The sequence below is a fragment of the Schistocerca serialis genome, chromosome 2 (assembly GCF_023864345.2).
Source record: "Schistocerca serialis cubense isolate TAMUIC-IGC-003099 chromosome 2, iqSchSeri2.2, whole genome shotgun sequence".
Lineage (NCBI taxonomy): Eukaryota > Metazoa > Arthropoda > Insecta > Orthoptera > Acrididae > Schistocerca > Schistocerca serialis.
In genome coordinates, this window is record NC_064639.1 from 1105755854 (window position 1) to 1105770956 (window position 15103).

Below are 15103 nucleotides of genomic sequence, written 5' to 3' on the forward strand. Positions count from 1 at the left end.
ACTGTTTAATTAGAAAGTCTTATTTTATCTCTCTAAATTTCGTTTTTAATGTTGAACTTAAGTAGCAATGACGACTGATAAGCTATAGAACACTGTTACTTGCTATGTCAAAAATTTCTTAAATCACTTGAACATGCTCTACAGTTTCTTCTATAAAACGACAGTAGATAGTTAGAACCTTTAAAATTCATTGGACTAACACAGTATATGATAATAATAATAATAATAATAATAATAATAATTACCTTAATTATACACAACATTATAAGACAGCATGAATACCATGGTAATATTACAAGACATATATGTGCAACAAACGTGTCAACGTTCAGTATAATTTGTTTATGCCTGCTCAAGAGACAAATGTTTTCAGGAGATATCAGACCAGTAATTCTGAACATAGCTGCTGTTCACCAACGGTGAATGTGAATAAATGATTTGAGAAAATCAGCCAAACAGTTGGAGGTATACAGGTTTATTAACAGCCTTTATACGCGCAACTGATTGGCTGATATTCTCGAAACATTCACTTTACACTTATTTTGGGGATTACAGTATAAACTAAAATACTATGCTCATGAAACACTCTAATATGGTACACAGATTGGTCTAAAGGAGCTTGTTCCACTTCGTGTTTCACAAATTGACCTTATGATTGGAGTAACGTATCGTCAGTAGCATTACGTAAGTATGGCCGCATTTCATGATATTCCAGAGAGAATGAAAATTCGGATAGATATTTCGGTTTAGAATTTATTTTCAGTTTCAACAGGGAAATATATTGGAAATCCTGTCGTACAGTGTCACAAGGGAAGCTGTTAAGAAGCAAGCCACAACCTTTGAGAATTGCACGGTAGGTGTGAGCAACAAATTTGCAATGTAGCTTCTAATGGAGAGCGGTATAGCACTAGAGGCTGTATGAAGGTAGCAGCTAAAGCGTCTCGCAAAATTTGGACGAGGTAATTTCGTAACTAAACGACGACGGGGACTAGCTGGCGTCTTGATGGTAATATAGAAACCTCACAGTATATGCTCCGTGACGTACCGTGATTTCGGTGCTGATATAATTACTACATCGTGTACATCCGTGCACTGAATACAATTTTGTATGTTGCATTTTGTCGTAAACTAGATGAGACCTTCTAGAAGCACATAAAAATTTTGGATCAGTCCATAATGCGTTCATTGTATAGTAAAATTGAGCGTACGAAGGACGTACCGTCGTGTCACCGGTAATTGCCAGCTGCATCGGAGACCTTGACATCGGCAAACGCACCCGTCGTCTAGTACTTCACATCTTAAAGACTAAGCAATACATTTAAGATATCTGTCGCAGACGAGTGTTACGTAATTTCTATTTATGAAACGTAACAGGTGCAAATCAGATGATTAAAAATACGACATCTGTTCATTCGTGTTTCGTATATGCGTAAAATAACTGCTTTAGCAGGGACGACTAGTCCTCTGCCCTTCGTACGGCTTCTAAACTCTGCGCATTAGCGAAAAGTCATAAGTCCACGTCACAAAGCGCGGACGTTAATAGGTTCCTTTTGTGCTTTCCGCTCCATAAGAATAGTCAATATATTTAAGGTACACTACTGTAGTCTCATGTACAAAAATACTGACGGCATTTTCAAGGCCAAGAACAACTCACAAATCCGAGTAATTCTTCTGTGATACAGTTATTAGTTACACCAATGTACCCAGTGGTTACGTTGATTTTATTGACGACTGCCTCTGTGTTCGCTCTTGTTAAGGCACGGTTGCCTCATGATACGTGACGGGGAGGTATCAGTCGTAAGAATCACCGACACTGTGCAACTGAAGAGCAGGTAGATAATGTACGGAAGTCGCTGAAACTCTGCAGTAGAGAATTAACCACAAAGAAAGTAAAGGGTGACATGTACTGCTGTCCCGTTATTGTGCTCCCCAATTTTGACAACGGCGTTACACAGCGGAAACCTTTGCGGTTTTAGTATGGTTCAAAACGGTTCAAATAGCTCTGAGCACTATGGGACTTGGAGCACTATGGGACTTAACATCTGAGGTCATCAGTCCTAACTAACCTAAGGACATCTCACGCATCCATGCCCGAGGCAGGATTCGATCCTGCGACCGTAGTGGTCGCGCGGTTCCAGACTGAAGCGCCTAGAACTGCTCGGCAACAACGTCCGGCTTTTGGTATCCTGTCAAGAAATTCCCTGTTGTACAGATCTATGAAATGTGACCCTTCGACCCAAGAGAACAGTCAACCCCACACTGTCAACGAAGTCGTTGTAGCAAAGTGTACTTCACAATTCTCTGGCAATATGTTTCTTGAAAATACTCTAAATAAATAACTAAAGGGAAACACAAAGTTAACAAAATTTGAATAACGTTAACGATTCTATTTGTAATTTAATTTTAAATATTACCTTGAAGAAACGTGGTGTCAAGCAAGAACGAAAATTTGTGTTCGAGAATATCATGAATGATAAGTACTAAACACCTTTAAACGCAATTACTTTCAGTTTTACGACTTGAAATGTTTATGATCTTAGCATATTAAAGTACACCAATACAGCTTTGAGAATGACTCCGTCTCAGGCAACATGCAATGGGATATCAAGATCTACAAAATTGAGTCGTGGCACACGGCTCGTTTATTAAGCTCAGTGGATTGATTACAGAGAGATCAAGAAGAATACTCGATGTGGAGTCCAGGTATAGTCAGTTACGAGGTGAGAATCTTACCGGCACAGTAAATCAAGCCAAGCCCGTCCCAGTGGTCGTGGTCTGAATAACAGGTTATCATAGGGTCCGAGAGTCGATCGAGAACAACACGCAAGTGGTCTTCCACTAGGCGTGTTGGTACTTTTATTCCGAGTTGGAAGAAGCAGACTTGTGATCTGAACTGGTGCTGGGAGAGTTGTTCCTGTCTTGTAGCGCCACTCGCATACACGTGCTGATTTCTTTGTCGCTGATGGTCGGACGGCGCAAATCCTATCGCCTGTGCCGACTTCCTAATGACTGGATGAAGCACGACACACACATAATTTAACTTTCACATTCAATATGTGCAGACCACAACAAGAAGTGATTCCTGCAGTACTGATTCTAAATAATTCTTAACTGGAACTGCTGTGGTGCTGTGTGGAGGTGGAAGTCTTTGTTCAGGTCGTTCATGCTATCTCTTTCAATGTAAGGCTCTTCTTTTGTGTTCAGGATCTGGTAACATGCTATGGAGCCTTGCGTATCACCCTCATAGCCCACTAATTCACAAGTAATGACCAGTCACGGCTGTTTCACCTAACAGCCTGTACTAAGCTGAGTAGTGTTCTTACATCTTCCAAGGCAGCCTCTGTATGACGGGTACGTACAGATCTCTGGTCTTTCACGTTTCCTTCACGCGTCTCAACGTTTTTCTGCTAGTGAGGAAATTCTCCCTGGTTTTTCCATTTCCGTTTTACTTCAGTTTTACCATCAACTATACCTACACATGGATCTGTCAATACCATTCACTGAATCGAAAATAAATACAAAACATACAAGCGAAATGTACGACGAACTACAAAATAAAAATAAAAAACATCGTATGTGTGCAGTGTGTATGTTATCGAGTGTTGTAGATGTATAGCGCTACAGCAGTGATTGCCAGATGGCAGCAAAAAAGACAGACGCCTAGAGAGATACCACTGGCTACACACGTGACATCAATTGCTGTGTATACAGGGTGATTCAAAAAGAATACCACAACTTTAGGAATTTAAAACTCTGCAACGGCAAAAGGCAGAGCTAAGCACTATCTGTCGGCGAATTAAGGGAGCTATAAAGTTTCATTTAGTTGTACATTTGTTCGCTTGAGGCGCTGTTGACTAGGCGTCAGCGTCAGTTGATGCTAAGATGGCGACCGCTCAACAGAAAGCTTTTTGTGTTATTGAGTACGGCAGAAGTGAGTCGACGACAGTTGTTCAGCGTGCATTTCGAACGAAGTATGGTGTTAAACCTGCTGATAGGTGGTGTATTAAACGTTGGTATAAACAGTTTACCTGAACGTCAACTACCCGAGGCGACAGATCGGCCGCCAGGCAGCCCGTGACAGAGCACTTCATCACTGGCCTCCAAGAAGCCCTGATCTTACCCCCTGCGATTTTTTTTTATGGGGGTATGTTAAGGATATGGTGTTTTGGCCACCTCTCCCAGCCACCATTGATGATTTGAAACGAGAAATAACAGCAGCTATCCAAACTGTTACGCTTGATATGCTACAGAGAGTGTGGAACGAGTTGGAGTATCGGGTTGATATTGCTCGAGTGTCTGGAGGGGGCCATATTGAACATCTCTGAACTTGTCTTTGAGTGGAAAAAAACCTTTTTAAATACTCTTTGTAATGATGTATAACAGAAGGTTATATTATGTTTCTTTCATTAAATACACAATTTTAAAGTTGTGGTATTCTTTTTGAATCTCCCTGTACTTCCGGCCGTCAGTATTGCAACACCATACATGTGGCATACAACAAACGTTAATTTGACATGTACTACGTGCTTGGACCTACCAGTGAACAGTAATTCAGCGCAACTGTACAAAGGAGATAAGAATAACGCTATCAACAGTCTGAATACGGGGCTATTGTTTTTTCAAGATCCGATCATTCGCGAAATTAAAACCACAGTGAAAATCGTATGAAGACTTGTCCACTCTTTCTGTGGTATTCCCATATGGGATACAACATAGGACCAGAGATGGCCGGGCGTAGCGTAGCAGCGAATTGTCGCCGTCAGAGATCTGTGCGACGGCAAACAATCTGTACCAATAGTCGTTAAATGTATTTTTCCAAGAACGTTCAATACGTAATACAACATATTCTTTTCTTGGCCAATTTCCGTTAAAAATAGGTGGAATTTGTTGTGGGAGAACGTGAAATATTTGCCCTTCACCCGGTATAGTTCCACGAACTTCAGAATAACGTCATCACTTCAAGAGATCACCAGTTTGGAATTTTAGGGAAGTGTGGGTGGTAAAAATCGTAGAGGGAGACTCAGAGATGAATACAGGGAGCAGATTCAGAAGGATGTTGGTTGCAGCACTTATTCAGAGATGAAGAGGCTTGCACAAGATAGAGTAGTATGCACATCTGCATCAAACTGTCTTCTGACTGAAGACCACAACAACAGGGGTGCACGGATACTTTTGGTCGGGTAGAGTAGCTGAGGGGTAGCTCCTCGGTAGATGAGTGAGACACTGTGAATCTGACGGTCAAGTGTTCGAAATCTTGTCAATTTCTCTGACGTGTCACCCCTTTCCATTCTAACAACGTTTGATAATATTACAAATACCTAGTTGCTCGATATTTCAGAGAACTAGTTTGCTGTTGTTGTTGTGGTCTTCACTCCAGAGACTGGTTTGATGCAGCTCTCCATGCTATTCTATCCTATAGAAGCTTCTTCATCTCCCAGTACCTAGTGCAAACGACATCCTTCTGAATCTGTTTGGTGTATTCATCTCTTGGTCTCCCTCCACGATTTTTACCCTCCACGCTGCCCTCGAGTGCTAAATTTGTGACTCCTTGATGCCTCAGTATGTCCTACCAACCGATTCCTTCTTCTAGTCAAGTTGTGCCACAAATTTCTCTTCTCTCCAATTCTACTCAATACCTCCTCATTAGTTATGTGATCTACCCATATAATCTTCAGCATTCTTGTACAGCATCACATTTCGAAAGCTTCTATTCTCTTCTTGCCTAAACTATTTATCGTCAACGTTTCACTTACATACATGGTTACACTCCATACAAATACTTTCAGAAACGACTTCCTGACACTTAAATCTATACTCGATGTTAACAAATTTCTCTCCTCCAGAAACGCTTTCCTTGCCATTGTCAGTCTACATTTTATATCCGCTATACTTCGACCATCATCAGTTTTTTGCTCCCCAAAGAGCAAAATTCATTTACTACTTTAATCGTCTCATTTCCTAATATAATTACCGCAGCATCACCCGATTTAATTCGACTACATTCCATTATCCTCGTTTCGCTTTTGTTGATGTTCATCTTATATCCTCGCTTCAAGACATTGTCCGTTCCTTTCAGCTGCTCGTCCAGGTCCTTTGCTGTCTCTGACAGAATTACAATGTCATCGGTGAACCTCAAGGTTTTTGTTTCTTCTCTATGGATTTTAAATCCTATTCCGATTTTTACTTTTGTTTCCTTTTCTGATTGCACAATATACAGATTGAATAACATCGGGGATAGGATACGACCCTATCTCACTCCCTTCCCAACCACTGTACGTGTAGGTACCTCCTATAAATAACTAGCTAGGTTAATCCAAAAGGTGGAGGAAAATAAGGGAGTACCACCCCCAAAGTACCACCCCCAAAAGGTTTATACCAGTAAAACAATGTGGTCTGCAACCAACTGACCTTCCGGTTGATGGCACATTCCTTTTAGAGTAGCTTTCAAGGTGTTACAAAAAAGTACGGCCAAACTTTCAGGAAACATTCCTGACACACAAAGAAAGAAAATATGTTATGTGGACACGTGTCCGGAAACGCTTACTATCCATGTTAGAGCTCATTTTATTACTTCTCTTCAAATCACATTAATCATGGAATCGAAACACACAGCAACAGAACGTACCAGCGCGACTTCAAACACTTTGTTACAGGAAATGTTCAAAATGTCCTCCGTTATCGAGGATACATGCATGCACCCTCCGTCGCATGGAATCCCTGATGCGCTGATGCAGCCCTGGAGAATGGCGTATTGTATCACAGCCGTCCACTATACGATCACGAAGAGTCTCTACATTTTGGTACCGGGGTTGCGTAGACAAGAGCTTTCAAATGCCCCCATAAATGAAAGTCAAGAGGGTTGAGGTCAGGAGAGCGTGGAGTCCATGGAATTGGTCCGCCCCTACCAATCCATCGGTCGCCGAATCTGTTGTTGAGAAGCGTACGAACACTTCGACAGAAATGTGCAGGAGCTCCATCGGGCATGAACCACATGTTGTGTCGTACTTGTAAAGGCACATGTTCTAGCAGCACAGGTAGAGTATCCCGTATGAAATCATGATAACGTGCTCCATTGAGCGTAGGTGGAAGAACATGGGACCCAATCAAGACATCACCAACAATGCCTGCCCAAACGTTCACAGAAAATCTGTGTTGATGACGTGATTGCTCAATTGCGTGCGGATTCTCGTCAGCCCACACATGTTGATTGTGAAAATTTACAATTTGATCACTCATCCGTAAAGAGAACATTTGCACTGAAATGAGGATTGACACATTGTTGTATGAACCATTCGCAGAAATGTACCCGTGGAGGCCAATCAGCTACTGATAGCGTCTGCACACGCTGTACATGGTACGGAAGCAACTGTTTCTCCCGTAGCACTCTCCATACAGTGACGTGGTCAATGTTACCTTGTACAGCAGCAACTTCTCTGGCGCTGACATTAGGGTCATCGTCAAATGCACGAAGAATTGCCTCGTCCGTTGCAGCTGTCCTCGTCGTTCTATGTCTTCTTCAGTGGCGAGTCATAGGCTGGAATGTTCCGTGCTCCCTAAGACGCCGATTAATTGCTTCAAACGTCTTCCTGTCGGCACACCTTCGTTCTGGAAATCTGTCTCCATACAAATGTACCGCGCCACGGCTATTGCCCCGTGCTCATCCATACATCAAATGGGCATCTGCCAACTCTGCATTTGTAAACATTGAACTGACTGCAAAACCACGTTCATGATGAACACTAACCTGTTGATGCTACGTACTGATGTGCTTGATGCTAGTACTGTAGAGCAATGAGTCGCATGTCAACACAAGCACCGAAGTCAACATTACTTTCCTTCAATTGGGCCAACTGGCGATGAATCGAGGAAGCACAGTACATACTGACGAAACTAAAATGAGCTCTAACATGGAAATTAAGCGTTTCTGGGCACATGTCCACATAACATCTTTTCTTTATTTGTGTGTGAGGAATGTTTCCTGAAAGATTGGCCGTACCTTTTTGTAACACCCTGTATATGAAACTCCTCAGTTCTTGTGAATTTTTATGTAGTAAGAGGAACTCTCGATAAGTAAACGCCAAACAAAGTTGCGTAAATTTCTGTTAGCAACCATGTTTCCTTGAATTCGTTTCCCACGCAAATACATTCATGCAGACAACCTGTGTGAAATTGGTATAAGTGGATATCTGACGTTTGAGACTGACTTTAGTATCTGATGAACGACCGTGTAGTTAAACATCCTCGTTCCGTTTCGCTTGTTTACACACCATTTCTCCTCCGACAGTGGGGAGATGAATTCTGACGCTGTTTGTTCAGCACCGATCGCGACGCCCGCGTCACTACAACAGGCGGCGTCCTGCCAGAGGAGGAAATTAATTAGTTAGCGGCAGTCATTAGGGCGGGGCGTGGCCCAGTCATTACGGCGAGTGGAGCCCGGCAGACGCGGGAAGCCACCTGCGGACGGCGGCCCGCGCTCGCCGCGTCACGTGACTCGCGCCGCGTGACGTCAAGGGGGGCGTGGCGGGCGCCCGCCGGCATCGACCGCCGCCGCCACAACAGCGCCAGACGCGCCTCCTTTCCAATCAACCTAAGTGTGCGGACACCGAGCACGAGCCTTTGTCCGCGCGCCCGCTTCCAGGACGTCGAGTATTTCCTTACTGTTAAAATGCCTCGCGCCGAGACGATTGTCCTACAGCGCACTCATTCACGCAGGAGCTGATGCTGGTTCTTCAAGCGCTGTTGATGCGTAGCCAGCTGACGTGTCCGTGTCCCATCTAGTCTGTACTTGTATCGGTCATCACCATCGTGTAGCTCTCCGAGCTGGTCAGCGATAGATGCTACATTGTTGCTGGCATTTGCAACCTTTATCGAGCACCGCGAGTTACCCTCTTTTCGATACTTGGTACCTGGACTAATGTCTGCCCTTCTTCATTTCATTCACCAGTATAAGACCTACTGTAAACTCCGCGTGACACAGTACTCGTTAAAGCCTGTACTATGGTAAGGGAGCGGGGTTCACCTTATGAGAGAGGATTTTTGTATAGATATCGAGCGCGTGTACCTGAATGGTGGCAAATCAGACTTACACCCACTCTGTAATAACAATGATCCGTCAAGTAAGTTCGAAATGCAATTACACGTCAGGATGGACCAAAAGCAACCCTGAAGATGCTACCAATTTGATAATAATACGGTCGCCAGCCTAATTAGGCATTAACTGAGTTTCTTCCCTGTACAAGTTGGTATATATTCATGCAAAACAACAAGTAGTAACACTGCATAATATAGTAGAATTTTAGAACCAGGAAATCTATTGAACTGATAGTTTCACGTTCTGTACTGATATGGAAAAACCATGAATACATAACACTACACTATAATGTACACTACAAAACTTTATACTGTCTATTAATCTGATTAAAATCGGGCATAGGTTACCCTAGAAATAGCACTTTCGTGCCACACACAAAATGTCAATTTTGATAAAGATAAAACACTGATAAATTTTGACTTTTATATTGCCTTTAACTTTTGCTGGTCAGACCAATTTAGAACACCTCAGAATTCAAATGAATTAAAGGGGGGGGGGGGGGGGCTGAAACTGTTATGATCACTGTATTTAAAAAAATGATTATTGAATTTATTATGCGTTCAAGATATCCAGTATGGAAGTTGCTACTCTTTTCATCTTATTTACTGCTCACTTAAATACCTTTATATCTGTCTCGAAATAATAAACTTCACTACTATATCAATATTTAAGTTATCTTTCAACTTCGTTAGACCTTAATTATTCATTTACTGGTTCATTAACAAAACATTTCTTTAAACACCATTCTAATATAGCTAGTTCTGCAAATAATTATTATTAACACAAATTTTAATTTTCATTTCGGGACACTCGGATTGCACTACATTTGGAAAGGACCCTGTCTAGGTTAGTTATGAGGATAATTAAATGAGGGGAAAGTTCTTGTAAAATTTAGGTTATTATTGCACCAAACAGACACAGTTCACTTTCTGATCCATACGAATACAATACTAAAAGTTTCAACCTGCTAGTATCGATGCGGCGGTTGGCGGGCGGCGAGATGGCGAGGTACAGAGCACACATACAACCACAGCTATGGCTCTTGACGTATCGGCACTTTAATTCTTCATAACGTCGCAATACTTTTCCATTTAGTACCTATGGAATTTTGCCATGCTGTATAGGCGTTGGAACGGCATACCCGAGGCTCACTGAAGCTACGTCTTCCAGAGGCGCCTCCTCGCTCCAGAAGGTGTTGCTCAAACCAGTGCCAAACTCCAACTAACTATTACTGAGCCCGTTGTGCCGTGCAGTGCCCGCGTGCATTTTCCCGCGCTCGCCTGCCATCCACCTTTTATCGGTCCCTGACAGGCCGGGTATTCACCCGAGGTTTTGCGTTCTACATACTCTAACACATTGCCTACGTATGGACCAGACGGACAGTTACAATTTTAAACATCTTACAACAGTCTCAACATTTGCTACATTTCAATTCTATTACAATATTGCTTGACATTTGACAACAACATTAATATTCACCTTGAAACTTGTTTACAGTTTTCTTAACACAATGGCATGAAACACAACAAAATTGAAAACAGAACATTAATTACACAAGTTAATCGAAAAACCAGATGGGAAGAATTACTTATATGTGCAATATTACAGAGTCGTTGTTGTTACACTACATTTTCTGTACATTATTCATTGAGCAGTTCGTACAGTATAACACGTGTTTTAATAAATATATTAAAAGTATTAAAATACAAAACTGAATGAAAAGTCCAAAAGTTCGCTGTAGCTGTATTTATTTAAGACGGTTAGAGACTCACCGTGCAACGGTTCTTTCGCGTTCTCATCAATACGGTACCACAACGTTTAAGTTCTACCACCGTAAAGACAGAAGATCCGCGATTCGGAATGTCAGAACTGAGCAGTAAGTAGCGGTAGGAACACCACCACAAAATCACGCAGCACTAACGCTCCAAACCATCGAACCTCGGAGAGAGATTTTAACCGTGTTCAACCTAGTGGTAAAGTATCGAACTATTTCTCTCTGAATCATACAGTTTGAGGGAAAAGCAGTGACAATAATTACCTTTGGAAACCTTTTTCAGCCAAAGCCTGTTATAACAATAAACTGTTTCGCTTAATAAAACGGCTGCCAGCCCAAATCGGGCACAGTGTCTATACAGAAAGATTAAGTCAGTTTTCGACACTGAATAAATAACTACTTTCACTTACTACGGTCACTTGGCAATAAGTACTATTAATCCCACTTTCTGTTAGTTATGGAATTTATCATTATACTTCAGTAATTATTTAAAGAAGACACACATATGTTTCAGCAACGATACAAAAAAATATTAAACTTATAGCTATCATTCATATGACCAAAACTATTATTTAACACGACTAAATTTCATTTCGTAGGGACCGTTATTTGTTAACGTTTTACTAACACCAATATTTGTCTGGCTTTCTTTGACATGGAGAAGCAACACGAACAATTACTATTAAGATTGTTGCAATTAAACAATTACGTTACTTTACTTTCAGAAATACTATTGAAAACTTATCCTCATGGTCACGCAAAGCGGTGGCCCTTAAACTGATACGTGCAAATTTTAGTATTTAATAATGATTTTCAGAATTTAGTACCAAAACAGTACTCTTGCCAGTAATTTACTATTATTCAAGCTTCAATAAACATCGCAATAAATTCGTTTAGGCAAGGACCCTACTGAGGTAAATGACATAGGAAAATCACGGTTAAACACAAAGGTACATTTAACACTTATATTCCACTGATTGAAGATGGATGGTTCATACTGAGACACACTTCTAAATAAAGAACTTTGCCTGTTACTGATGTCGAAGGAGGCGTGAGGCGGTGCTGCGTAGTGACATTGCGCAGGTACGGCTCTTGATGTACATAGCTCTGTCTTCCTCTTGGTGGCGACGATAAAATTGCAAATTTCTGAGCTATTAATTTATTGCCGTACTGCGCCGATCATGTAGAACACGTCGGAGGCCAAAAACCCAGTCTTGCGGATAAATTCGAGGCCTCTAGTGCTTGACCAACTTAATGTGTGTTCTTCACTTGCAGGGCAGCTACCGACTGTGTGCTACTCGCGCGCCAATTCTCACTCGCGCGCCACCTTTTCCATTCCACCACAGAACGGAGCTCCGTTCCACCTGTGATCCCTACACCTTTTCAATTTGCACTTCTGCTTACAATAAACCTAAGTATGAACCATCTACAATTGCATAGCAGCATATACATACAGAATTGACATAATTAATTACAGTTGTACTTGACATATTGCTTAATTATTGACAAAATATGTTTTAATATATTTACTCCACTTATATCAAAGAGGTTATATTAAATAGATAAACTACACTTAACAAAAGCTTACTCTCGTTTTGGTATTTTCATAATTTTTCAAAATTATTATGGAACAAAAAAATTTTAAAATATACAGATTAATGGCAGTATTATATTTACAATGGCATTACAACCGGTTTCGCAGCTGTTAAGTTGCACCTTCTGGTGCGTATGACGCTATGCCATATAGTGCGGGGAGCTATTACAGAATGCCGCGGAGTGACAGTTGGAGTGGCCAGGCAAAGTTCTCAACCTCCTCCAATTGATAAAAACGACCATCAATAAGGAATGCCCAATCTGTTTTAAAATAACGAAATGTCATCACTTTATCAATTAAAATATGAGGTTACATTTCGTGGTTTTAAGACAGTGTGGACATTCATCGTTCATGATAGTTTTTGTGAATTGAAGGAGGCTGAGAACTTTGCCTAGCCACGCCAACTGTTAATCTGCGGCATAATATACACCAAAAGGTGTAACTTAGAACTTGCGAAGCCGGTTCCGTGAGTTTCTAACCGAATAAAATAAATACAGCTAACGCGGACTATTGGACCTCTCTTTCAAAGTTTTCGGGGGCGTTGAGCAACAGTCATGCAATACATTTTAAAAGAGTAAACCACCATTTGACTATGTATTACTATATTTATCTTCTGTGTATCTAGATATCGGGTTTTATGTAATTAACAAGTACAACGCTAAAAGTTGTTAGACCATTATTAGGTAATATCTGTTCAGGCGGTCCAGAGCAGGTTATGCACAGTCAAATGGCGGTTTACTCTTTTAAAAATGTTTCGGCCGGTTTTATAATTTAATAATTTTAACACCCGTGTGTAGCCACCTGTAAGAATTACTCGATGACTTAGGTGTAGTTACTTTAGCTGTAGTAGCCCTAGTTTTCAAATTATCTGTTACATTTGTTGGAATGATTCTGGAAAAATGCCACTCATTATTGTGGTAAGCGCAGACGAGACGCTAGTCCGACCAGTTTCGTTGTTCCAGTCTTTCGAGTTTTTAACAAGCAGGCATAGCACTACACATGAAACGAATTCACAATCGTGGTGGCGGCATCGTAGTAGCTCTGTATAACCCATACGAAAGTCTAACGGAAATTTTTGGCATACTTAATGAGAATTCCGAAAAGAAAGACGATGTACTTCTCGCAAAGCCCGGTGGGGTAGGTTAGAGAATTAAAGTTCGAAAAAGACTCAGAAATTATTATGCCGCCGCTCAAAACGCGAATGGAATAGTAGTTATGTAAGAAGAGGGGTTAGGAAACAAACAGTGACATATTCACTTTTCCGCCGCTCAATACGCGAATGGAATGGGAAGGAAATCGACAACATTCTACATTCTACCCGCCATCATGCACAGCACAGCGGCTTCTATAGTTATACGGAGCTGCACAAAAATGTGGAAACACTAAAACACTAATCACTGCCACGGATAATACGGTGTGGAAAACCCGGAAGGCAATAAAAAAAGCTTCCACTATTTTCGGAATGAATAAATACTGATCCTGTATACTTTACAAGTGAAACTTATACCACTCTTCGTACAAAATAGTGGCAAGCTCGAGTAACGACGATGGACGCGGATAGCAAGTACGAAACCTTCCATACAATGTAGGACACAAAGCCTTAAGAATGCTGGATCTGGTGCACGTGGTGGAGAGGAAAGGTGCACCAGTTCCTCCTCGTGCTCACAAAACCGGTCCTGGACGATGCGGGCTGTGTGAACAAAGATTCTGTCGTCTTGCCAAACAGCAATACCATTGGGAACTGACACTGTACCAAGGGCTGGACATTGTCAGTCAAAATGGTCACATGACCCTTCTCAGTAACGCGGCCATACAAGAGTTCGCAAACAGCCCAGAAAAGAGCAAGCTATGGCAGCCCAAATAATCACCGAAAGACTGCAGTGGTCGCTCTTGGAACGTAACCAAAACCAAGATTCAGTCGACAACATTATTTTCATCCATTGCTCCATAGTCCAGATTTTGTGGTTTCGGCACCACGTTATTCTGTTACGGACATTTGCATCACTGTTGAGTGGCTTCGTAATTCCAGCTCGCTGTGCAATTCCTTGCTTATGGAGTTCCCATTGTGTTCTTTTGGTGCTGACACGGTTTGCGAGTGCGACATTCACTTCTGCAGTGACTTTTGCTGCTGTAGTTCCCTTATTTTGCGTCAAAACCCTCGTCAGTGATCATCTATCACGGTCACTCAACACACATTTTCACCAGCGTTGTTGCTTGGGGGATGTTTTCCTGCTTTCCCTTTATGAAGTATAAATCTTCGTACGGTGCCTCTTAAAACACCAAACACTTCTTCTCCCTTGCTTATGAACGTAGCCACCACAGCAGCACTAACAATTTGCCTACGTCCGAACTCAGATACTTCCCACGTAATGCACTCACAACTAAGCAGAACACTGTTCTGACCACGAATGGCATTTAAAACCTATTGAGGACGTTTCACGGGTGCCGTCCGTGGTCAAATACAATAGTGCAACCAGCAGATTTGACTAGCACTTGCATTTGGGTTCAGGAATGAACTTATCGCGTTGTTCCAGATTTTTATCGAACCACTGTACGTGCATACATAAGTTCTCCATGTGCTTATACATCTACACTCCGAAGCCACCTACTGGTGCGCTGAGTGTACTTCTCCTACACTCTCTTT

General features: G+C 41.7%; 1 protein-coding gene across 1 annotated transcript in view; it reads left to right on the forward strand.

The window, feature by feature from the left end:
- The window catches only part of LOC126456648 (cyclic nucleotide-gated cation channel), a 1140961-nt gene that overhangs the window by 87919 nt on the left and 1037939 nt on the right, over positions 1-15103 (forward strand). The window lies entirely within an intron of this gene.